General features: G+C 43.6%; 1 long non-coding RNA gene across 1 annotated transcript; it reads right to left on the reverse strand.

Annotated features, from left to right (window-relative positions):
- Positions 1–19762: 19762 nt before the first annotated feature.
- Positions 19763–20337, reverse strand: LOC116656277. Its single transcript, XR_004311245.1, has 2 exons — positions 20142–20337; positions 19763–20066 (listed from the first exon to the last, which is right to left on the reverse strand). It is a non-coding gene; the product is annotated as an uncharacterized LOC116656277 (long non-coding RNA).
- Positions 20338–26639: the final 6302 nt, after the last annotated feature.

The raw sequence follows: 26639 nt of genomic DNA on the forward strand, positions 1-26639 counted from the left end.
GTGCCGGCTCTCCCGCCCCCTCTGCTGTCCCCGCATGCCGTCTGCCTTTAATGCCTTTCTCTTCTTCCGTATTTCTAAACACAGCCGCGCTGGCCCATCCGACGCCGCCGCATTAGCTTGCTTGTTCTCTCCCCCCCCCCGCTGCTGCCCCTCTTATCACCTGTCTTGGCGTGTGGGAGATCTAATCTCCTCACACTTCCCCCCTTCTTCGGGAACGACAGAAGCTTCGTGGTTCCAGCTTCATGTTTGTTGTTTTTTTCTTTTGTTTTTTTTTTGGCGTGTGGATACCCTTATCCACCTCCCCCCTTCTTCGGATGACGTCAGAGTCGTTCTATTTCTCTATGCTGTTGTGTATATATATATATTTTTTTTTTGGGTATATTTTTTCATAATTATTTTCTTTGTTTTTTTGTTTACCTTTTTTTTATATTTTTTTCTATTATATATTTTTTTCATTTTTTTTTTCCTTTTTTTTCTAATATTTTCTTCTTATTTCATATATTTTTTTCTGCATTTTCTGAGGGAGTGGCTTGTGCTTCTCCTGTCCCCAATGCCCCTTGGTCGAATATTGTTTTCGGCATTCTTGGCTCTCTGCTTTGGGTGACGAAGCATGGAGAGTACTCCGTGGAGTCCGACACGCTCGAGTTCACCGCCAGCATCAATTCTGGCCAGTGCTCGTCCCACGTCCTTTGGTCCTTTCCTGCAAACTGGGCGATCATCGTCTTCACCGTCTTGTTTGCCCTTTCCGTCGGGTTTTCCTGCGGCGTGTATGGTGCGGTGAACTGATGACGAACTCCGAGCTCCTCGAGGAATTTCTTGAAGCTCCTACTGGTGAACTGGACACCATTGTTAGTCAGTCATGTCTCGCATTTCCTGACATATTTCCTCACGTCCCTCTGCATCCCTGGCCAGAAGTACCTTGCTGCTACTTTCGCAATCGTTTTTCTTCCGCCTAGATGTCCCGCTGTTGGTGCGTCGTGGTTCTCCTTCAGCACCTGTTGCCTCATGTCCATCGGCACACATGATTTCCACGATGCCACTTCCTCGCTCCCGGCTCTGTGTGGAACATGTCGGTAAATCCGGCCTGCCTCTTCAACGTATTCCGGAAATTTCTGTATGTTTTCCTTTATCTTCTTCTTCAGTGAGCCTACCCAAATGCATTCCGTGTCTTCGATTGCTGTGGCACTCCTCAGCTTCTCCACTATCGGCTGGCGGGAAAGTGCATCTGCGACTACGTTCAGCTTGCCTTTCCTGTAGCTGATAACGTAATCGTACTGTTGCAATTCGAAGACCCATCTCGCGATCCTTCCGAGTGGGCTCTCTATGTTGTTCAACCACTTCAGCGCCAGGTGATCCGTGATCACGTCGAACTGGTACCCCTCCAGGTATGGTCTCATCTGCCGAATGGCCCATATTATTCTTTATCCGTCGCCGAGTAATTCTTTTCTGCGCCTATTAGCGTTCGGCTGGCGTAAGCGACCACTCGCTCGCCCTCATCCGTGTCCTGCGTCAGTACTGCACCCCCGCCGTAGCCGCTGGCATCTGTTCGCCGATACCACGACGCCATCCCGATGAATTGCCGTACCCCTTTCACGTTTGTCGGGGGTTCCAATTCCGTCATCGCTGCGACTTTTTACCGGATCCATACCAATCCCTTCACTTGTTATCCGGTGCCCCAGGTACAACAGCTCTTCCCTGAAGAAATGGCACTTATCTGTGTTTATTCTTAAGTTGCCGCCTTCAGTCTTCGGAACACTTCCTTCAAATTTGCCATATGCTCCTCCTTCGTGCGTCCGATCACGATAATGTTATCTTGATACGCAAATGCGTGCGGAGCCATGTCCGGGCCTATGACCTGGTCTAAGGTCCTTTAAAATGTTGCCGAGGCCGAGTGTAATGGCATCACCTTCCACTGGTACAGACTTTTCCCTGGTACCGTAAAGGCCGTATACTTCCTGCTCTCTTCCTCCAGTGGGATTTGCCAATAGCCATCCTTCAGGTCTGACCCGTCTTTTTCCTCACCATGGCAATGGGTGAGCTGTAGGCGCTATGGGACGGCTCGATACATCCCTTCCCCATCCCTTTTCCATCCCTTCTCTAACCCATCTGATTTGTGAACGCCGCCAGCTCCTCTTCGATGGACCTTTTGTCCCGCTCGCTCTCCCATTCTTCCGAGGGTCCAGTTATGGCTATGGACAGCCTAACCTCCAAGCATCCGCTCCATCTTTCTCTTCTCGGGATCGTGACTTGGTGGCCTGCGCAGTTTATTGTTGTGCCGAATTCTGCGAGGAAATCCCATCCAAGCACCGCGCTGTCTCCCATGCCTGGCAACACTAACATAATCAACTCCTTTGTCTTGGTGCCAAAGCTTACAGTTGTTAGGAGTACTATTTGAGTCTCGGTGTTGCTCCCGTTGGCCAACTTTCCGTTCTCCGGCGATTCCCGGGTTCTTTGCTAGCTCTTCTGAGATGAAGCTAGCCGTTGCCCCGGTGTCCACCATGGCCCTCACTTCTGCTCCTCCGACCTTGATGACTGCCGCTAATTGCTGATCGTCTCCGGTTAATCCTCCAACTAGTTCTGAGAGGCAGCACCGCGCGATCTCCGCCTTCCTCTCTATGGCTGAGATCGCTGCACGTTTCCCGCTCTTTGGCAGCATTCTGTGCTTCTCACCCCTACTGCGCCGCACATCCTGCAAAACAAAATTCTGGGGTTCCTGCACCCGCTGGCCTAATGGCCCATGCCTCCGCATCTGTTGCATGCCTGTGCTGCCCACTGCAAGTTCGGCTGTCTTTGGCTTTGGCTTGCTGCCCATCGTTGATTTGGCTGCTGTTGCCTTGGGCCTGTTCATTGCTGGCTCGGCTGCTGTTGCAGTGGCATTTGGCGTTGCTCCTCCGGCTGCCATCTTTGCCCCCACCCTTGTCCTGGGGGGCTCTGTTGCTCCGGTGGCTTCTGGTGCCGTTCTTCTTTTGGCCACCCTCTGTTTGCCGTGGCGGCTTGTCTGTTAAACACCTCTTCCTCCAAGGCCAGCTCCTCGAATTCCTCGGCCAGACCAATCACCTCCTCGAGCGATGCGCATGCGTATGGCCTCATAAACATTTTCATGCGCGGCATGCAGTTCTCCACTAGCCTTTCAATGACCTCCTTTGTAGACTTTCCTAAAGGATTCATTAACGTCTGAAGGTCCACCATGTATTCTTTAAAAGGCCCTCCTCGTTGCTGTTTCCGCTGCCGAACCTGGTCTGCCAGTTTTTCAAAATACCCCTAAAGTACCCGAAGCTCCTTCTGAACTCCTTCCATGTGGTCCACTCCTCATCGTTCATTAAGAACCACCTTTGCGCTCTGCCCTGGAGTAGTTCTGGCATCGGCCGCGGGATTGTGTTTATATCCATCCCGTATGTTTTGGCAGACCATGCTACTCCGTCCACGAACTCGAGAGGATCCCCTGTTCCTGTACCGGGACTGGCTTCCGCACTTGTGGCTCCATGCTCCTTATGCTCTTCATTTCTGGCACTGCCAGACTTTGAATGAGCTTTTCCGATTCGCTATCCTCTCTCTGTCTCGGAGTGGACCTCTGGGCGTATTTCTCCTTGAATCCACGCGCGACCACCATCACTTCAACGTCCTTCGTCCCGTCGAAACACCTTGCAACAAGTGCCCTCATGACCTCAACGGGTCCATCCGCTGCGAGACCGAGCTCTCTGCACACTTCGCACAACTCCTCTTTGCGAAGCGCGTAAATCCCATTTTTCTTCCCCATCTTGAAGCTTTGTTACTCCTAGACTCTAAAGCAATCACGTAGTTTGGGCGCCAGGTGTAACGAACTGTTTTTGCTATATTTTGTTCGCAACAAACGCCGCGACTAGCTCACAGAGGTTGAGGGTACGTTCCACCGAATTTATAGATTCGACGTGATTGCCCGAGCCCAGAAATAACACGGAATGCTTCGTTTCAATCAAATCCCCTTTATTGTCTTCACTTTCAATAAGATAATCAATCAATCTTTGTCAATAAGAGAATCTCACCGGCGGTTTGGCTCAGCCGACCTACCGCTCGCAATCCCGATTATCCCCGATCCCCGCTCAGGGTGCCAATACTTTCCCGGGGTGTCCCTGCGTGGTTTTACTGTTGGGCTTGAGTTCCCGAGCTGGCTATCCGTCGCGTTACAGGATCACACCTGGATCGAACGGTCAGGAGCACGCAAGGCGTACGCCAGGCTGATCCGTCGTCGCCGCTACTACACCAGGATACCTGTTGTGTCCGGGAATAACTCCACCCGACTCGTTTACCCTTGGGCCTCAGTTTGCCGCGGATCCTTGATCCTTTCCCCTTACTCCTTGCTTGTCTCGCGTACCGCCGCCGGACTTACCCACAGGGGGTCCTTAAGCTATTGATCGAAGATCCTTGCTCGGCTCGAACTTTCTATCGGCGGGCTTTCCTTGTTGCCCCTCCCCCGATTGCCCTGCTTGGGCCTCCGATCCGCAATGTTTTTGTGCCGGTCATCGGACTTCGTCCAGATACCCCGCGATACCCCTGGTCATTCCCAATGCATTTATGTGTTTTGTGCATTTTCTAAACACAGCTGCGTCCAGAAATCCAGCATGAGATTCTGAATTTAAACTTCGAGTTCATGGAGAATTTGAGGGATACGGTTAGGAAAAGGGAATTCTTTATAGAAGAGATGCGTACCTCCTCCTCCTCCAGCTGCTCTTCGAGGTCCTGAATGTGCAGCTCCAGTTTCTTTTTCTCGCCACCCAAGGCTAATACTCGCTCCTCCTCCTCTTCGATGCGGGTCTCGAGCTCCTTCATTATATCTTCCAGCTCCTGTTTTCGGGCCATCAGCCGTGAGCGCGACTCTTCAGCCTCGGCACACAGCTCGATCTCGGCCTGCAGTTGCTCCGCCAGAGTGGTCTTCTCCACCAGGGCCTGCTGGTATTTCTTCTCGTACTCCTGGGTGTTCTTGGCCAGCGTGTCCAATTTCTCGCGCACCTGCTTCAGCTCGTCCTCCTTCTGGACCAGCTTCTCCTCCTGCTGGAGGATTTAAAAAAAATTTTAAATAAATTATTAAATCTTAAATTTGCATCGTTTTCGTTTTTGTATTGAAAAAACAAATTTTTTTAAAATGGAAAGTACTAAACAAAAACTTAATTCCACGACTCTTATTGACTTAAAAAAAAGATTAAATGTCAAAGTTAAAAGCATTCGCCGGTTGGAGGAACGTTTGGAAGATGGATCACTTCCTCTAAACAAAACCGAGCTAGAATGCAGGCTTCAGGTTTTAGATGAGGCAATTTCTAAAGCAAATGAGTTGCAAGACCAGATCGAGCAAATAGATGAAATGGATGATTTCGGAGCCGAGTTGGAAGAATTAGGAATAACTACGAAGGCAAGGATTATGTCCTTATGTAATGCCTTGAATTCAGCTGAAGACTCCCGTTCAGCTACTGCAATTTCTGCAGCCCCAACTCGAGCTCGACTTCCTAGTTTGGCATTGCCAAAATTCAGTGGAAATTATTCGGATTTCAAAAATTTCATAAGTCTTTTCGAGACATTAGTTGACAAAGATGTGAACATTCCAGTTATCGAGAAATTTAATCATTTAATTTCTTGCCTCTCTGGTGAAGCCTTAGGAACTGTCAAGGCATTCCAGGTCACCGAGAGTAATTACGCCAAAGCTATCGCTAGTTTAAAAAGAGTTTATGATAACGAATGTCTCATCTTTGCGAACCAAATACGTCAACTGTTCAGCCTTCCGAAAATTTCCCAGCCGTCTGCGTCGTCGTTGAGGGGTCTCATCGACACTGTATCATCCATTTATGGATCACTATTATCCATAGGAGATGATACTAAAATTGCAAACTCAATGATTATTCATTTAGTTTTGAGTAGAGTGGATCCAGTGACCAAGCAAAAATGGGAAGAGTCACTGGATTATGAGGAATTGCCGCTGTGGTCCGATTTCGAAAAGATACTAAATCGTAGATACCAGCATCTGTCCGCTGAAGAGACTGGCAAACCAAAACAAGAAAGAACTGGGTTCGGCAAGCAACTAAATAGGACTTCGTTGGCTTGTTCTTCTACCAACGCCAAACCAGCTTGCAGTTATTGTAACGCGAACAACCATTTTTTGGCCCAGTGTAGTCCGTTCGCTCGCCTTGCTGTAATGCAAAGGTTTGAGTTTGTTAAGTCAGCCTCCCTATGTTTGAATTGTCTGCGAAAATGTCACACGGTAGCGAATTGTAAAGCGACCAGGTGCCAAATCTGTTCAAGATCGCACCATAAACTTTTGCACCGATTTACAGTGACCGAAAATAGCTTAGCATTACCACCACCCACACAAAATCCTCCTCCAGAGTTAACGAATGATGGCCCTTCTACTTCACATGCTTTGCATGCGTCGTCTGTAGAAAGGGTTTTGTTAGCAACGTCGATCGTAAGCGTTCGAACAAAAAATGGTGAGCACATCTTGGCCCGAGCATTACTTGACTCAGGGTCACAAATGAATTTTATTATAGAAGATCTTGCTCAACGCTTACAGATCCGTAGGGAGGAATCGTGCATTAACTTGCTTGGAATTGGTCAAACTAATTCACAAGTTAAGAAAAAGATACACACCGTGGTGAAGTCGTGAAAACAATTTCAGGCTATCACCCTGATCAGTCAGTGAACGTAAAAGATTGGACCCTACCAAAGAACTTGCCGTTAGCAGACCCATATTTCTACAAACCTCAGCGGATAGATATGCTAATTGGAGCTGAGTCATTTTTCGAATTGTTGTCCGTTGGCCAAATAAAACAAGGTCCGAACCATCCCATCCTTCAAAAAACTCTCCTTGGGTGGATAGTGTCGGGAAAATATCTGGCAAATTCCTCAACTCCTCCACAGCCAGTCTCTAGTCTGAATTGCCAAGAGGAAGTATTAGAGTCAATAGACAAAAACTTGAAAAATTCTGGTCGTTGGAAGAAGTTCCTTCTTCTAAAAAGATGTTGTCGCCAGAACAAGAGCTATGTGAGGAACATTATCGGGAGACTACAAGAATACTGCCTTCAGGTTGATTTGAAGTTAAACTTCCATTTAAGTCGGATCCAAGCGTTTTGGGCAATTCATTCGAGATAGCCAAACGCCGATTCCTGTCGCTCGAGAGAAGATTATCTCGAGATCCGAACTTAAAGAAAATGTATTTGGAATTTATGGAAGAAAACGAATCCCTAGGCCATATGTCCCCTGCAAGCACTGACGTTCTTGCTTCTCCACACTACGTCATACCCCACCAGTGTGTCTTGCGGCCGCAAAGTACAACGACCAAACTTAGAGTCGTTTTCGATGCGTCCTGCAAGACATCCACACAAAAGTGTTTAAATGAGTTGTTGATGGTGGGTCCAACAATTCAGGAAGAGCTTTACTCAACTCTTCTTAGATTTCGGCTAAACAAATTCGCTCTGGTAGCCGACATAAAAAAGATGTATCGTCAAGTGATGGTAAATGAAGCAGATCGACGATACCAGTTGATAGTGTGGAGAAAAGACCCGTCTGAGTCCTTGAAATTGTGCACCAGCCCCATTCCTGGCCATAAGGTGTTTGAAGAGGTTGAGTGAATCCGCGAAAAATACATTCCCTCGAGCTGCTAAAGTTATTGGGTCTGACTTTTACGTCGACGACATGTTAACGGGTGCTGGTTGCGTGGAGGAGCTAAAGACAATTAAGTCTGAAGTAACTCAGGTTCTTCAAAACGCTGGGTTTGAATTGAGCAAGTGGTTTTCAAACTCGCCTGAAGTTACTGCACCCGAGAGCACGGTTAAGCCAATAACACTTTCGGACTCAGAGCTGACAAAAACATTAGGAATCGTTTGGGTTCCTAAAGATGATGTATTTAAATTCGAAATTGATATGTCAGTCATGGGTCAAAGGGCGACTAAGCGGAATATTCTTTCGGTGACGTCAAAGCTTTTCGACCCGCTTGGCTTATTAAGCCCGATCCTTATTAAAGGAAAGATCCTGTTACAGGAACTTTGGCTCAATAAGCTAGATTGGGATGAGTCCATTCCACTGCACTTGGAAACCGCATGGAACAAGATTCAGCTTGCCTTGTCACAGTTAGAAGAGATCTCAATACCGAGATTTATGATGAGTGAGCCAATGTCACCAATTGAAATTCATGCCTTTTCTGACGCATCGATGAGAGCCTATGGAGCCTGCGTCTATATCCGTTGCAAATCTGCAGAAGGTAGTAAAGTCTCATTGTTGACAGCAAAGTCGAAAGTAGCGCCGCTCAAGACAAAGACGCTCCCCCGTCTTGAGTTATGTGCCGCTCACCTTCTCGCGGACCTCTGTCGCAAAATAAAACCTCTTATCAAAGCACCGATCGAACGAAGTGTATATTGGTCAGATTCGGAAGTTTGTCTTCATTGGATTCGTTCCCATCCATCGTCGTTGTCAACGTTCGTATCAAATAGAGTTGCTGAGATTCAAGAGTGGTCAGAGGATAGCACGTGGCGGCATGTACCAACTAAACAGAACCCGGCAAATATTGTGTCAAGAGGTGGAGACGTAAAGGAAACGATAGAATCAATTTGGTTCACAGGTCCATCGTTTTTAACGGAGCCGGAAGATAAGTGGCCAACGAGCCCTCGGTTTGATCCGTCACCAGAGATTTTGCAGATGGAAGCAAAGAAGAGTGCGGTCGGACTGACTGCAATGGTCTCTACCTCATATTTGTTGGAAGTGATAGAAGGATTTTCCTCTCACTTAAAACTGCTGCGAGTGTTCGTTTACATGGTCCGCTTTATAAAGAAATGTAAAAAATTAGTAGTTCCTTCTGATAATGTACCTTCCCCTGTCGAATATCGAGACGCGTTTAATAAAATTGTCCAGATAGTCCAAGAGCACGAGTATCAAGAGGAAATTAAAAATGTTAGAAAAAATCTTGTTGTTAGCCCAAGCCTACAGAAGCTAAGTCCGTTTGTTCATGAAACCTCTCAGGCTGGGCTTACCTTTTCGTTGTTGCGGGTCGGGGGGCGACTAGCTAATGCTCCTATTTCGTACGATGCCAAGTTTCCAGTATTGTTGACGAAGCGCTCTCAATTTGTTCAGAGCTACGTCCGATACTTGCACGAGTCGAATTTTCATGTGGGTCCACGAGCACTAGTGAGTCTCTTGCAACAGCGCGTTTGGATAGTAAACGCGCAGGAAGTCTGCAGTCAGATAGTGCGGTCATGCATACGATGTTTTAAATGCAAGCCTCATCTGATGACTCAAATCATGGGAGATTTACCCCTAGATCGAGTTCGTGCTCTCCGCCCATTTTCCATATGTGGCGTGGATTTCTGTGGCCCTATTGAGACGACCTTGAAAATTCGTGGTAGGCCACCATACAAGTCCTACATTGCCCTGTTTGTTTGTTTTTCGTCTAAAGCAGTACATTTAGAAGTAGTTTCCGATCTGTCAACTGATTCCTTTCTATTTGCTTTTCAAAAGTTCGTTGGGCGCCGAGGATGTCCGCAGACCGTGCACTGCGACAACGCGACGAACTTCGTCGGAGCGAGTCGCCACTTCGCGGCACTGCGGCACCAGATCGAGAGCGAAGCGGACGAGCTGCGGCAATACGCGCAGCTCGACTCCCGGGCACCTGTTGACAGGCGGGCCGCTCATCGCCCCACCAGCACCGCGGACCCCGGACCAGCAGGGTCTAACGTGCTTGCGGCGATGGCGGCTTGTCTCGTCAATCAAGCAAATGTTTTGGCAGCGTTGGTCCCGGGAGTACGTCTTGGGCCTACAGGCGCGGTCGCAGTGGCAGCGGGAGCAGGAGGACGCCAGGAAGGGCGATCTGGTCCTGGTCGCCGAGGACGACCAGCCGCCCCAGCAGTGGATCACCGCCAGGGTCGTCGAGACTCACGCCGGCGCGGACGGAAGGGTCAGGGTCGCCGACGTCAGGACGAGTGGAGGAGCATTGTTTCGGAGAGCAGTCCACAAGCTGGCAAGGCTGCCAATAGTTGAAGCCTAAGGAAGGCCTTCAACGGGGCCGGTGTATAATTAGATGTAGATAATAAGTAGAATTTTATGAAGTCTAGTATAAGTTAGTTTAGGGCGGAGCGGGAGCGCAAGTGAAGCTCTCACTTGCGCTCTCCCATGAATCGCCCGCTCGCACTAGATAAGCTAGGCTTAAGGTTTTCTTAATATGAATATAACCGAATTTATAACGTCGAAGAGTGCACGCATTTTTGTTTTCGGTCGTTTTTTTCGCAATTTAATTATTTCTACAGCCACCAATTTTTTCCTTTCGTTTTTCGCGACGAGATAAAATAATCTCGATAAACACGAATAATGTTTTTTAATTTGTTTATGTTTATATGTTTTAAGCCGCGCAGCTCAAATTTTCAACGGAGAATAATTTAAGAACTTATTTTCCTATGCACAATCACGTCGGGGTTCACCAAATGTTCAGTTACCGAGCGTTTTCGGGAGCTATATTCAATGTTCTAAATCTTGGTTTTAGTAAAAACAAGCACAGTTCAATTTCATCCAATTTATTTGAAATGTTTGGGTTTATAAAAATGATATATGTATAGATGCGACTGCGAGGGGGTGAAGACCGAATTAGAATACAAAACGGGAGCGCGGCTCAACGCTTGATGCTGCGGAGCGATCGAGAGAGCCCGGGAGAGACCAACACTAGTGCATGACGGCAGATGCTGGAGGCCGATCGAATGCACGAGAGAGGGCGATGCGAACATAAGTACAAAAGAGAGTGACGTCACGAACTCATTAAATTATTGCCGGCCAAACTTCTTTCCGGCGGCTGCTTGACCCGGCATACTCCCCCCGTTGAAAGATGAGCTTTCAACAACTTCATGAAGCAGGTACCATTTGTTGATTGCACGCCTTGTAGCTCCGTATGCCGTCCTCAGCAGCGCACCCGACACACTCCGTCGCCGTCGTCTTCATCCTCGATGCTACTGCAACTGGGCGATGGCATCTCGGTGGCCATTTCGCTGCCAAAATCCAAGAGCGGCTTCACATCCACACTGGGTAACATATGACCTATCACACTAGCCACCACTGTGCAGATCCCGGCAAGACGCTTCTCCATGCGCTGCTCGAAGTGACGACGGTGCCTGTAAAATGTCTCCTTCTCGCTGAGCACTTTGCGGAGGGGCTTATTCTTTGGCTCGGAAACAAACCTGCGATAAGACTCATCCTTCACCGGCTCCGTCTGAGGCTAGACGAGCAACTCTGACTGCTCACCTGCCATGGGGACCTTACCATCGTCAGGGCCTCCGCCTCCACAAACAATCCAACCAAGCCGAGTTTTTTGGATGGAGGGCAAACCAGGAGACAGATGAATTTCCCCCACACAAAGCAGCTTTTAAAATGGTCCAGCTCCAATTAGCAAATCAACTGGCTGAGGCTGTTGAAAATGAGGATCCGCTAGCTCTACATTGTCAGGAATTTTCCAAGAGCTGACGTCCAGTGCAAAAATGGGATGAAGGTCCGTGATGTTGGAGGCTACGATCGCAGTTAATTGCGCAGAGTAGTCAGAGCATTGGTATTGCAAGCTGACTTGCACGGAAAACCCATCTGTAGAGAACCCTACGCCTCCTATACCGGATACAGTCACCGGAGTCCTTATCTTCCGCAGCTGCAGCTGGTCCGCCAGCCTTGAAGTGACTAGATGCACCTGCGAGCCAGAATCGAGCTGCGCTCGGCAGGGCAGTAGATCTCCGGAACGGTCCCTAACCAGAATATTGGCAGTGGCTAGCAACACCACATCACCAAACCGATCCTTAGCGACCAGAGAATTGACGGCGGCGTACGCTGAACCAGAAACAGCGTCGCTGGATGTGGGAACCGCAGGAGAGGGGTTTTGGTCTGGAGCTGGCGAATTGCCTCCAAAATGCAGCAGATTATGCAGCCTGCGTCCACACGCACGGCAGCTTGACGAATTGCAATGCCGAGATAGGTGGCCATATCCAAGGCACTTACGGCATAAATCCAAACTTCGCCTAAACGCTTAAAAATCTTGGACAGGTGAAAAAAAAGATAACCAAACCAGTGTGTGTAAAACTCTCACATGTTAAGGCCACTGATCAACCTTCCACCTCATCTTCCTCAATTTCAAAAAACTAATATCTTCAAAAAACTACCACTTTCCTATCAGAATACTACAGGGTTACGTAGTAAACTTCCCAAACTGTATTCTGATAGTTCTTCATTTGCATCTCACATTATTGTATTTACAGAAACTTGGTTAAAGCCGGAGATCTTAAGCTCCGAAGTTTTTCCTAGTAGGTACACCACTTTTATATGTGATAGAACATTGCGAAGGGGAGGAGGTGTTCTAATTTCTGTAGACTCCAAATTCGCTTCTAAAGAGGTAAAATCACAAGAGTTTGGTGATATTGAATTTCTTTGCATCAAAATCACTTTGTCCGATTAATCTTTGTATGTTACCTGTTCGTACATACCACCTTCGTCCGAACCGCCAACATACTGGCAACATTTGTACGCTATTCGTTTGGTTTTCGATCGTCTGTCTGATGGTGACCAGCTGATAGCTCTGGATGACTTTAATATCCCAGAACTTATGTGGTCAAATGTTGATAATTCACCGTCTTTACAGCTTAACTCCCACCATGACTTCCCTGCGGGCATGTTCGACATGTCACTCGGGCAAATTAACCACGTTAGAAATTTTTTACGTCGGCTGTTGGACTTATGTTTCGTTTCTGATCCTGATGGAATTACTCTTTCCAGAACTTTGCCCCTTTCTAACTCTGAGGATCTATATCATCCCACTCTTGAGGTTTTAATCGAAAATAATTACTTTATTGACCTTAAGTCTACAGTTAAATCTCAGAAAGTTCGTTTCTTTCGTAAGACTGACTTTATGAAGGAATTTATGTAAGGAATTTGATTGGTCTGATTTACTGGCATGCGAGGATAAAAACATCGCATTACAAAAATTTTATAACACTTTAAACATATTTTTCGACGCTTGCGTGCCGTGGAAATATCCGTCCGCTTCAACGAATCGACCTTGGTATACAAGGCACCATATAAATTTAAATAAAAGTATGAGTAGACTTTTAAACAAACATAGATTATCTGGCTGTACAGTGAGTTATTCAAGATACTTAATAGCTCGGTCCAATATCACCGTGTATAAAGCAGAATGTTATAGGAGTTATATTCGCCGCTGCAGGATTCAGTTTACTCAGGATCCGAAGCAGTTTTATAACTTTGTAAACACTAAACGTAAACATGTGTCTTTTCCCCCACTGCCTTCGTTTGAGAACTCTTATGCGAACACTGATCACGCCGATCTCTTTGCACAGTTTTTTCAAACTACGTATTCACCTAGCAGCAGTTTAGCTCAGCCTTACACTTATAATATCCAATCAGCCAACCTTCTATTTTGTCCATCTTTCGATCAAAGTGGTGTGTTATCGGATCTTCTTAAGGTTAAGCCCGTATATTCGCCAGGCCCTGATGGAGTACCAGGCTGTGTTCTGATGTACTGCGCCGATGCACTGTGCAAACCGCTCATTAAACTCTTTAATCTATCGCTGGAAACTTCGATCTCTCCCCTTATGTGAAAGGAATCCTTCATTATTCCGCTGCATAAAAAAGGGAACAAATCCGACGCTGCTAATTATAGAGGCATCTCTAAATTGTCAGCAATTCCCAAGCTTTTTGAAAAACTTATCACTCCACATTTGCAACACCTATGTAGTTCAATAATAACTCCGTGCCAGCATGCTCCGCTCCACCTCTACTAACTTATTGGAGCTAACATCTTTTATCACGGATGGCTTCCGGAATGGCGTACAAACAGACGTCATATACACTGACTTCAGTAAAGCATTTGACTCTGTTAACCATTCGCTTCTTATAAGTAAACTCAGTGTTTTGGGATTCCCAACTGATCTTCTTATCTGGATTTCGAGCTACTTATCAGGGAGAACCCAACGTGTTTTCTTTAAAGATGTTACCTCGCGTTTAGTCCGCGCCACATCGGGGGTGCCCTAAGGAAGCCATTTTGGACCCCTACTTTTTACACTGTTTATTAACGACTTGCCCCTTGCCTTAACTAATTCACTTGTACTTATGTACGCTGATGATGTTAAGCTATGCCTTCAGTATAAATTCACTAACGACCAGTCTAGACTTCAATCCGATTTGGATAATCTTCAAAATGGGTGCTTAGCCAATAATCTAAAGCTTAATGGATCGAAATGTAAACTCATGCCTTTTTACCGGTCTTGTCCTCACCAGGCTATGTACTTTCTCTATGGGAACGCCTTAGAACGATTAACTCAGGTAAACGATCTTGGTGTCCTATTAGATTTGAGACTTAAATTTACCGACCATATATCTACCATGGTTAATAAAGCTATGGGTGTGCTTGGTTTTATTAAAAGATGGTCAAAAGAATTTAATGACCCTTACATAACTAAAACGTTATATCCATCACTGGTCCGTCTCATTCTTGAGTATGGATCGTGTGTCTGGAGTCCTCAATATGGAGTACACCAAGATCACATTGAATCTGTACAAAAAAACTTCCTTATTTTTGCTCTTAGGGGACTTAATTGGGATGCAAATCCTTACCTCCCCTCGTATCATAGTAGACTTTTAATAATCAACTTACCATCATTAACAAACCGTAGAACGATGCTGGGTGTCATGTTTCAATATAATTTTATTTATGGATATATAGACAGCCAGCATTTACTAACACGCTTAAATTTTAACGTTTCTAGTAGAAGGACTAGAAACTTTCGTCCTCTACTCCTCAGCCATTGTAGTTCGACATATGCCCTAGATGCGGCAGCGTCCCTCGGTCGGTTGGACGGGAGGTGGGCTGTACGTATGCAGTGGGAACCGCGCAAAAAAATAAAAAGAATAACCGGATAGTACCCAGTCATTACCTACAATAGCAACAGTACATAGTGCTCAAGAAGACAATCAGAAATGTATAGAAATAACGGAAAGACCTTTAAACTATTACAATAGACAAATTGAATTTCATAGAGGAAATTCAGCGAGGAAATTCAGAGAGGATTATCAGCCCAAATAACTTAACCAAAGTTATGAAAACCAGTACAATATTAACAGATGTCCAAAAATTCGCCGAATTCAAGGAAATTGTCCTTAAAGCTCACGTAGAATTATTATATCCAGGAATAGAAAAACAAACAATCCTTTTTAAAGAAAAATTTTATTTTCCCGATTATCAGAGATTAATTCAACAATATTGGTTTTGTTAATAAATAAGTAATACAATTAAGTATTAAACAGAAACCCTCAATGAATAAATAAAGCACACAATAAAGATTTTATAAACCACACGCTCTCGATGCCAGAAACGAAGTGAAGTAAAATGTCAAGAGGACAAGATATCAACAAATAGGCGAGAAACAAGGAACACATTAATAGTGTGTATACACTTGCTACATCCTTACATTCAAGTGAATATATAGCATAATTGTCTATGTTACTTTTGCATATTTGAATACGCAAATTTCAATACGCCGCCTCAAAAGTTACATTGATTATCACTACGATTCTTGACATGAGTTTGTGCTTTAATTTTAATTAGTATCTTCATTTCTTTCAAAACTTCATATTTTCATTTAATTCTGGGGATACATTAGGTCCAGCATTTGCTGCAAGAGTTGGGGAAACCCAGTAAAAACCCAACTAGACCAAAAAAAAATATTAACATAAGTAACATAAGTTTTAGATAACAAAATAAGTTCCATAAGTTTGAAATTAATAACAAAAAAACTTTTTTTGTTATTCTGGTAAATCAAGTACCAAAGAAGTACCAAATATTCTTTTTTTATTTTTTGTTAAGCTGGCTTCGCAGGGAAATAAACCGTGCAGTTGGTAATGGCTTCGTCAGTATATCGGCTAGTTGCAGATCTGTGGGAATATACTTTACACAAATTAGTTTTCTTTCAATTTGCTCTCTTGTAAAATGATATTTAATGTCTATGTGCTTTGTTCTCTTATGGCAAGTAGGATTATTTGCAATACTTATACAACCCTGGTTGTCTTCAAAAATCTCTATAGGACCATTTAATTTTAGACTAATCTCATTTATTAGTGATTTAAGCCAAAGAGCTTCTCTTACACCTTCAAACAAGGCCATGTATTCAGCTTCAGTAGATGAAGCAGCAACTGACTTTTGCTTCATGGTACTCCATGAAATCAAACAACTTTCAAACATTTTAAATAAATACCCAGTGGTACTTCTTCTGTCAGTTTCATTTCCAGCCCAATCGGAATCTACATATCCTGTAAGAATACTATTAAAATTAGTTTCTGTCTTGAATCTTAGCTTTAGATTAACAGTTCCCTTCAGATATCTAAGAACTCTCTTAAGGCATTGCCATAGTTCCTTATTGTTGTTGTTTGCATACCTGCTTAGAATACTTATTGAAGTACTTAAGTCAGGCCGTGTACATAACATTATGTACATCAAACAACCAACCAAATTTCTACATGGTGCATCACATAGTTCTTCCGATTGCAGAGCCGTATAGTCCAACTTACTTGGGAGGGGAGTACTAACTAAATTACAATCTTCCATATTAAATTTTCTCAATACTCTTTTAATATATGCTGATTGACTAAAACAAATCTCTCCATCAGATCTGTCAATTTTTATGCCAATAAAGTGTCTAATTTCCCGTAAGTCGGTCATTTGAAACTTATCATGCAGATAAGATTTAAATTTTGACATTGTATCTGATTTACTTGTTGCAATCATCTACATATAACAGGATATATATATTTCTCGAAATATCTCCCTTATCCAAAATATAAATACACCTATCAACTCCTAAGTTTTGAAATCCAACATCCTTCAATACACTTTCAAAGACTTCGAACCAACATCTAGCAGCTTGCTTAAGGCCATATATAGCTTTATTAAGCTTACACACTTTCTTCTCATAAGAATGATTCAGGCCTTTTGGAACATTCATGTAGATTTCATCCTTTAGAGTTCCATTTAAAAATGCGGTTTTTACATCCATATGATGAACCATTAAATCATGTTGATTTGAAAGTGCCAACAAAAATCTAAAACTGGAAATTCGTGCAACTGGTGCAAATGTCTCATCGTAATCAGTCATATATTCTTGAGTGAAACCCCGCGCTACCAGTCTAGCTTTGTACTTTACTAAGTTCCCAAACTCATCTTTTTTAATACTAAATACCCATTTGCAATCAACTATGTTTTTATTATCTGGCTTATGCACTAAGGTCCAAGTATTATTTTGAAAATGAGATCTAAGTTCATCCTGTATAGCATTTTCCCAGAAAGATCTGTCCTCACGAAACTTAATCTCTTCAAAGGTATTAGGAATATCATCTAAGCAGGTTTGAGTATTCATAAGACATCTTTCTAAAAATCGATATGATAATTTGGGTTTACTTTTAATTCTTTCACTGCGTCTGATTTCTTCTTCCTTTTTATTTTCTTTTAATTTATCACCAGTTTCAACGACTGGATCGGCATTCTCAAGATATGTGGAATTTTCATTGAGTTGCTCATTTAACTCAGAATCAACAGATTCATTATTTTCCACCAAAGGAAAAACCAACTCTTCATTCTCTTTAATTAAAGATTCATTATTTTGTTCAACAGTATTACTTTGAACATCCGAAACTTTTCCATGTAAAACTCTCGATTTTAGCATGTTTATTTCATCCACCACAACATCTCTTGCTATCATAAATTTCCTCGATTCCTCATTCCATAATTTATAACCATTTGGTTCATATCCAACAAGTATAGCTTTAATTGACCTTTCGTCAAACTTTCTTTTTTTACTTTATTCAATGCATATACCGTCGAACCAAAAATCTTCAGATACTTTAACATTCGCTTTTTGTTCATCTCAAATGGTGTTTTATTTATCTTTTGCAATGCTCTACTTGGGGATCTGTTAATTAAATAGGTTGATGTTAAAACAGCCTCACCCCAAAAATGTTTATTAAGTTGAGCACCATTTCTCATAGATCTTTTCGGTGATAGTTCGTATCATCCGTTCTGATACACCATTCAACTCTGGAGTATGAGGAACCGTTAAATGATAGCTGATGCCTTTTTCAACACAGAAATCACGCATTTCACCAGAAAGATATTCCCTTCCATTATCGATATACAAATTCACAATTTTTAAATTGAAGTGAGCCTCGCTCTTCGCTACAAAGTCCTTGAAACAGAAAAACACATCCGACTTATAGTTATTAAATAGGATACACAGTAATGTGTATACTGATCAATAAAAACTACAAAGTAGTTCTTATTATCAATGGTAGTGGGTGTTATTGGGCCACAAACATCGGAATGGACAACAAACAAAGGTCGTGTAATATTTTCCTTATTGTTAAATTTTTGAAACTTTAATCTAGATTGCTTGCCATTTATACAAGCCTCGCATAATTCATGATTTAAATCAATATTGCTTAAAATATTAGTATCTTCAAAAAGACTATTTCGCTTTATTTCTAAAAATTTTTCCCAACTACGCTTATGTGACCTAATCTTTCATGCCATAATCGATACTCAGCACTATTTTAAATTTTAGACATAAATACTTTACTGTTTAATTGAAATTTTATAATAGGTACATTGAACTCACGGATTCCATTAAAAACCAATTTACCATCCTTGGATACTTTTACACCTCCAGGATTAAATTCAATGGTCATACCTGCATCCTGCATTTTCTTTACCGATAGTAGGTTGTGTGGAATATCCTTGCAATAAAAAACGTTTTGCAAGGTGATTTGGTTTCCGCAGCTGGTAATATTGACAACTCCTTTGGCTGTAGCGTAGATAAACTCTCCGCGTTTGGCAATCTCGATGGGCACATTTGATTGCAAATGGTCATATTTGGATAACAATGCTGTGTCATTTATTAGGTGGTCTGATGCTCCTGAGTCTAGTATAAACTCAGCCTCGTTTGTATTTGAATTGGAAGTTGCATTTCTCAACATGAAGGTAAAACTACGCTCTGGTTGGGTTGCTGCTGCTGTTGCCATCTGAGCCTGCCCTTCCTTTCTTTTGTTCTGATTTGGCTGTCTTTTCAAAAAGAAACAATCCTTCTTTAAATGTCCTGGCTTACCACAATGAAAACATTTTGGTTTCGGTTTGAAACTTGGCTTGAACAATTTTTTCTTAAACTTTTGCATTGGATTATTGTTAAATTTTGCATCTTTGAACTCCTTGTTACCTACTGCTTGCAAGACTTTAGTACTCGTATCCTTACTAATATTCCGAAGCTTTATTTCTTGGTCAAGAAGTAGTGTTTTTACAAAAGCCAATGTCAAGTTATCTTCTGATAGAGTCTCTATTGCCGTTATAACACCATCATAACTGGGTGGAAGAGTTAGAAGTAAATGGGAAATTTTATCCATATCATCTAATTTTGCTCCTGATGCGATAAGTTCGGTAATGAGGTCATCAAATGAATTAAAATGATTCAGGAGTGAAGTGTCACCTTTTAACTCCATGGCTAAAAGTTTTTTTCGCAGAGATAGTTGTGATGCCAAGCTTCTTCTCTCGTAAATTGCATCTAAATTTGCAAAAATCTGCTTAGCAGTGCTCTCACTGTTAGTGAAAGATAGAAATGCATCACTAAGGTATTCAATTATTAAACCTTTTGCATTTCGTTCTGCCTTTTTTATCTCATCAGTCACTTTTTCATGCGTTTCATCTATAACCTTCAGAAGATCATGCTCTTCCAGCAACGCTCTCATTCTAAACTTCCATATTGAATATTTCTCACCGTCAAACGGTTTGATATTTCTTTTCCCTTTATCCATTGTAAGATTCTATCACACAAAAGCAAATTTCACAGCCACAATTTCCAGCAACTTCTTACAGCAATAACGTTTCTCAACAGTAGCACTATCTTGTAACACCGTCCTGCCGCTACGTGGTGATTTGCGGCTAATTTGTCAAAGCGTTTCCAGAAAAAAAACTCGCGAATTGATTAAATGTATATAGGTATGCTTTACTTATTCACTGTAGTTGTGTCTGGGCCCATAACCTATTGGTTTTGTTAATAAATAAGTAATACAATTAAGTATTAACCAGAAACCCTCAATGAATAAATAAAACACACAATAAAGATTTTATAAACCACACGCTCTCGATGCCAGAAACGAAGTGAAGTAAAATGTCAAGAGGACAAGATATCAACAAATAGGCGAGAAACAAGGAACACATTAATAGTGTGTATACACTTGCTACATCCTTACATTCAAGTGAATATATAGCATAATTGTCTATGTTACTTTTGCATATTTGAATACGCAAATTTCAATAAACAAATTATAAATGACAGTGAAATTTGTAACCTTGCTAAAACAGAACACAGTGATACAAAACTTACACTTGAATTAACCCCAGAAGCTTTAACCCCAGCGAAAAAAATTTTTAATGGATGTGCTCAGCATTACAACTGTATAATTAATGTAGATAATTAAGTGGAATTTTATGAAGTCTAGTATATGTTAGTTTAGGGCGGAGCGGGAGCGCAAGTAAAGCTCTCACTTGCGCTCTCCCATGAATTCGCCCCGCTTCGCCGCACTAGATAAGCTAGGCTTAAGTTTTTGTCGATATGAATATAAATTTAATTTTACAGCCACCTTGTTGTCTTTCGGTTTTTTCGCGACGAGATAAACTAATCTCAATGGACTGTAGTGAATATAATTAAATAAGAAAGCAACAAAAAATAGTGACAGTGACACAATACATATATAAACAATATATATATAACATACATATATTCAAAAAAAAGAGTTGCTCGCGACGGTTGTGGTAGTGAATTCAAAAATACAAATTAAAGAATTCTCCGCGTCGCGAAACAAACTTCTCCAATCAACTACATAGCTGCTACTGGAAGGATTCGTCGTCCCCATGCCCTGCACCTGCATCGATTGTCAAAGGAAAGTTCTAAAAAATTTAATTATAAATATATGTGCTAACCTAAATGTACTGCCTGTGGATAAAATAAAAAAGAAAATATTTATATTATTTTCAATCACTGTCGCCCCCTACCCCTCGTTCTCGAATTTACAAATCTTCCAAATAAATACTAAAGTGCAGCCAAAAATTATTTTATTTATTACAGATAAAATAAAGGTGCATATAAGTTAACTAAGTCAACCGGGCGACGGCAACGACCGATCGTCCGACAGCTCGCTCCGGCCAAACTGCTGACCCAGCGTCTGGCCGGAAGCTCGTGCATAGCCGGCAAGCACTGCCCATTGGAGTGGCCGCTATGAGTCTCACTTTTGTTAGTTCTTAAGTTCAGTTCTGTTTTGACAATTATGAAATAAAGAGCCATCGCTCTCATACAGTAACTCCGACGATCCGTCGTAAAGCATTTATTATTATAAATCTGACTGAGTCTCTAGGCCAGCAGATAAAGAGGGACAGTCATCCCTCCAACCTAATCTTCCTAACTGGATATTCTACGGCCAGCCGGCTAGAAGATATCAAAGGGCCTGTTGCCCCAACCTTACATCTCCAGGAACAATCCTTGGCGGAAAAGAAATTATCAACGGCGAATCATCACCGCACAACATCTTATTAATTGGCGCCCAACCTCTTTAAGTACCCACTGTAGCAAATTGGGGAAACATGTAAGTGAGCACCTCCAATTACATATACTTTCCCATATCTGCATTAGTTTAGCTTCAAAATAAATAAAATAAATCGCTGCCGGAATAATTTCTGCAGCTCCACTTTAATATTTTTGTGTTAGCTTTGTATTAAATTAAAACTAATTAACTCATTATTTGATTGACAATTTAATGGTGAATTATATGTGCGATAATAATATCTGTTTTATGCTGTCTGTGTATTGTTTGCATTTTACTGTCAAAAATAAGTACGGATATTAAATATCTCTAAAGCACTAGGCCGTCGCTAACGAACAAATTTGTCGTGAATTTGTTTAAAATTATTTTTCACTTAATATCGGCGATTAATTCTGCAGTTTGGATATTCATAAATTGTGAATTTGTTTATATAATTCGTTGTGCCTCTTTGCTTAGACCCTAAATTCTTAGTATTTGCCTCGCAATACATTTTGTTTTTATTACCCCCACTCGGCCACTGCTGGAAATCCGATCCCGCTGCATATGCATTTGTATGGCAAATTCTTGCTATTCATTTCTTTGTTTCTCATAGCGGAGGCTCAGTCCCCGCATACCCTTGACCCTATCGCTGCTTGGCAGGGCACCGGCTCGATTTGACGAGCTCATTTACTTGTCTCTAGAGCGGCGGCTCCGACCCCGCACACCCCTTGCCATGCCAACTGCCTTCATGGGCAGAAGAGCTTGAGCAAACATTCCCCTACCGGTGCAATTTAACCTGGTAACATATGAGCTCTCCATTCCAGCGGTACAGGGAGAATAAACAATACGCTAGTGACTCAGAATCTGATAGCCAAGGGCCCCCACGTACTAACCCCACAGTAAGAATTATGGACCCAGAACAACTTAAAGTTGTAATTCAGGCCGCGGTTAACCATGCCTTGGCAGAAAGGGTCAACAAGGAGCAGGAATTGCGCCAAGCCATAGAGCAGTTGGCCGCTCAGGTGGCAGCGGTGCAAGTCGCACCCGCACAGGCAGAGGCTCCAAAAATCAAGGTTTATGAGCCCATTGACATCAAAGACAATGTTCAATGCAATGAGCCTTTAGATGCCGCTAAATGCCTGCCCGAATTTACGGGGGCACAAGAAACGTACGTCTCTTGGCGGCAAGCGGCGGTAGCTGCGTATTACATTTTTAGGAATTATGTCAATAGCTCACGCCATTATCAGGCGGTATTCATAATTAGGAGTAAGATTAGGGGCCCTGCCGATGCATTGCTATCCTCGTTTGGCACAATATTGAATTTTGATGCGATTATAGACCGCTTAGATTTCACATATAGTGACAAACGACAGATTCACGTCATCGAGCAGGAAATGGGCACCCTCAGACAGGGAAGCCTCACGCTTCTGCAATACTATGACGAGGTCGAGAAGAAACTCACCTTGCTCACTAATAAGGCAACTATGTCGTACGAAGCGTCGGCGGCAAGAATTTTATGCGAAAAGTTCCGGGATGATGCGCTCCGTATTTTTATTTCGGGCCTCAAACGCAGCCTCTCCGATGTCCTTTTCTCGGCAAAGCCGAAGGACATGCCAACTGCGCTGGCATTGGCGCAAGAAGTGGAATCAAACCACGAGAGGTACACCTTCGCAGCATCGTTCGCGAAGAGCCTGGAAGATAGGGACAGGAAACAAGTTCCAAAGGCGCAAGATCGCCAACAAACATCATATCAAGGGTACTCCCAAGGGGGTGCGGGTAAAAACCCGCACTTCACCAAACAACACAAGGCTCAGGTGCACTCCGCTCCGAGCGGTGACAGGCGTCACGAAAACATGCCAGAGCCCATGGACGTTGACCCTTCAATGTCTAGGTTGCTCAAGCCATCTCAAGCGCCGGCCTACCAAAATAGGAAGCCGGCCGGATCCGATCGGTCCGGCCCGCCCAAAAGGCAGAGGGTAAACCACATTACCCAAAGCCCAAATGGAACTGAGAATTATACGGCCGCAGCTTCAAGCGCGGCACAAGAGGTCAGTGACGATGCTATCCTTCAATACGACTCAGACGCAATCAATTTTTTAGGGGAAAATCCCTGCTACCTGTCATCAGACGAAGAGTAGCGGGGGTAAACATGAGACTTTTAATAGATACGGGCGCGGCAAAAAATTTCATCCGTCCGTACGAAGGATTGAAAGGTGTCCGCCCAGTAAAATCGCCATTTACGATACATTCGATCCATGGCGTCACCACTATCACTAAAAAGTGTTATGTTTCCCTATTTAACTTGAAGGCCACGTTCTTCATATTACCAGATTTGTCCTCCTTTGATGCCATAATTGGTCTTGACCTGTTAAAGCAGGCAGGGGCATCGCTTTGTTTAGCTTCCGGCCACCTCAAATGGGGCTCCGAAGTAGAAAATTTAGAGTTCCAATCGTGCCCCGACGTCAATTTTACCAACATTGATTCCTCGGACGCGCCACCTCTAGTTAAAGATGCCTTTATCAAAATGCTTGGCAAACGAAAGAAAGCCTTCGCAAACCCCAACGAGGCCCTGCCTTACAACACGTCGGTGGTAGCTACCATCAGGACGGTAAGCGAGGAGCCCATTTATGCAAAGCTTTACCCATACCCAATGGGGGCAGCGGATTTTGTCAACAGCGAAATCCAAGACTTGCTAAAGAACGGCATAATACAAAAATCAAAGTCCCCCTACAATAACCCAATATGGGTAGTAGATAAAAAGGGCACTGACGAAGCGGGCAACCGAAAAATGCGACTCGTGTTGGACTTTCGCAAATTGAACGAGAGCACGATACCCGATCGCTATCCCATGCCAAATATCTCTATGATACTAGGGAATTTAGGCAAAGCCAAATACTTCACGACACTTGATCTGAAGTCAGGCTACCACCAAATCACTTTGGCAGAGCGTGACCGCGAAAAGACTTCCTTTTCCGTTAACGGAGGAAAGTACGAGTTTCGCCGTCTTCCGTTTGGCTTGAAGAATGCTGCCAGCATCTTCCAGAGAACCATCGACGACATACTACGAGAGCAGATTGGCAAATTTTGCTATGTCTACGTTGATGATGTTATCGTTTTTTCAGAAGACGAAAACGCCCACATACGGCATGTGGATTGGGTTCTTAAGAGCCTGCTCGACGCCAACATGAGGGTGTCGGCACAAAAATCGCGTTTCTTTAAAAAGAGCGTTAGTTTCTTGGGCTTTATTGTCACTAATAAAGGTGCCACAACAGACCCAGAAAAAATCAAGGCCATACAGGAATTCCCCGAACCCAAAAATGTATTCGAGGTGAGATCGTTCCTTGGCCTGGCCAGTTATTACCGATGCTTCATCAAGGATTTCGCATCAATAGCTAGGCCCATACATGAAATACTTAAAGGGGAGCATGGAAGTGTCAGTAGGCACAGATCCAGGAATATCCGGGTGCAATTTAGCGAGCAGCAACGGCTTGCTTTCCATAAGTTGCGTAACATTCTGGCTTCAGAGGATGTCATCCTCAGCTATCCCGATTATAAAATGGCATTTGATCTAACGACAGATGCCTCGGCATACGGCATTGGCGCAGTGCTTTCTCAAAAGGGACGACCCATCACTATGATCTCCAGGACCTTAAAGGACAGGGAGGTTAACTACGCTACCAACGAAAGGGAGCTGTTAGCCATAGTTTGGGCACTAGGAAAGCTGCGTCACTACCTGTATGGGGTCAAAGACATAAATGTCTACACTGACCACCAACCTCTGACCTACGCGGTGTCGGATTCTAATCCGAATACGAAAATTAAAAGGTGGAAAGAACGCATCGACGAGTATGGTGCCAAGGTTCATTACATGCCTGGCAAAGACAACCTCGTTGCAGATTCCCTCTCAAGGCAACAACTCAACGTTGTAGAAGAAGAAGAGGCGTTTTCAAGCGTGGCCACAATCCACAGTGAGCTGTCGCTAACCCACTCTATCCCGTCAACGGACAAGCCTCTAAGTTGCTTCCAAAACCAGATAACTCTGGAAGAAGCCCGCTGTTCGTCGAAACGCAGCTTCGTTCTCTTTGGAAATAAGAGACGGTGTTGGGACTTGTGCCAGCATCAAAAATCATAATTATTTCTATTTCTATTCTCTCAGTGTAACCAGCCGCAGCGGTCCACTAATTGCCCGTTATCAGCTGCTCCATATTCTTTGTTTCTCCCAGATTCGCATGCGCTTTGTTGTTCTTTTGTAGCGCATGCAGTTTGGGAGCTTTGGTGGAGCTTCTGCGCAAGCTCTTATGTTTTAGCACTTGTAATTCGGCATTGTTGGGATCGGCCGCTGCCGTTGTTTTGGGGTTAAATTGACCCAATAAAATTATTGAAATTAAATTGTGGATTTTTTATTAATTCGGTCGCTATCAAAACGCTGATAGCTCAACATTGGTGACCCCGACGTGATCGCGCTCTAATTGATTTGTGATCATTAAAGTGCTTAAAGGAAACTGTTTATCGAGATTATTTTATCTCGTCGCGAAAAACGAAAGGAAAAAATTGGTGGCTGTAGAAATAATTATATTGCGAAAAAAACGAAAATGCGTGCACTCTTCGACGTTATAAATTCGGTTATATTTCATATTAACAAACCTTAAGCCTAGCTTATCTAGTGCGGCGAAGCGGGGCGAATTCATGGGAGAGCGCAAGTGAGAGCTTCACTTGCGCTCCCGCTCCGCCCTAAACTAACTTATACTAGACTTCATAACATTCTACTTATTATCTACATCTAATTATACACCGGCCCCGTTGAAGGCCTTCCTTAGGCTTCAACTATTGGCAGCCTTGCCAGCTTATGGACTGCTCTCCGAAACAATGCTCCTCTACTCGTCCTGACGTCGGCGACCCTGACCCTTCCGTCCGCGCCGGCGTGAGTCTCGACGACCCTGGCGGTGATCCACTGCTGGGGCGGCTGGTCGTCCTCGGCGACCAGGACCAGATCGCCCTTCCTGGCGTCCTCCTGCTCCCGCTGCCACTGCGACCGC

The sequence above is a fragment of the Drosophila ananassae genome, assembly GCF_017639315.1.
Source record: "Drosophila ananassae strain 14024-0371.13 chromosome Y unlocalized genomic scaffold, ASM1763931v2 tig00000255, whole genome shotgun sequence".
Classification (NCBI taxonomy): Eukaryota; Metazoa; Arthropoda; class Insecta; order Diptera; family Drosophilidae; genus Drosophila; species Drosophila ananassae.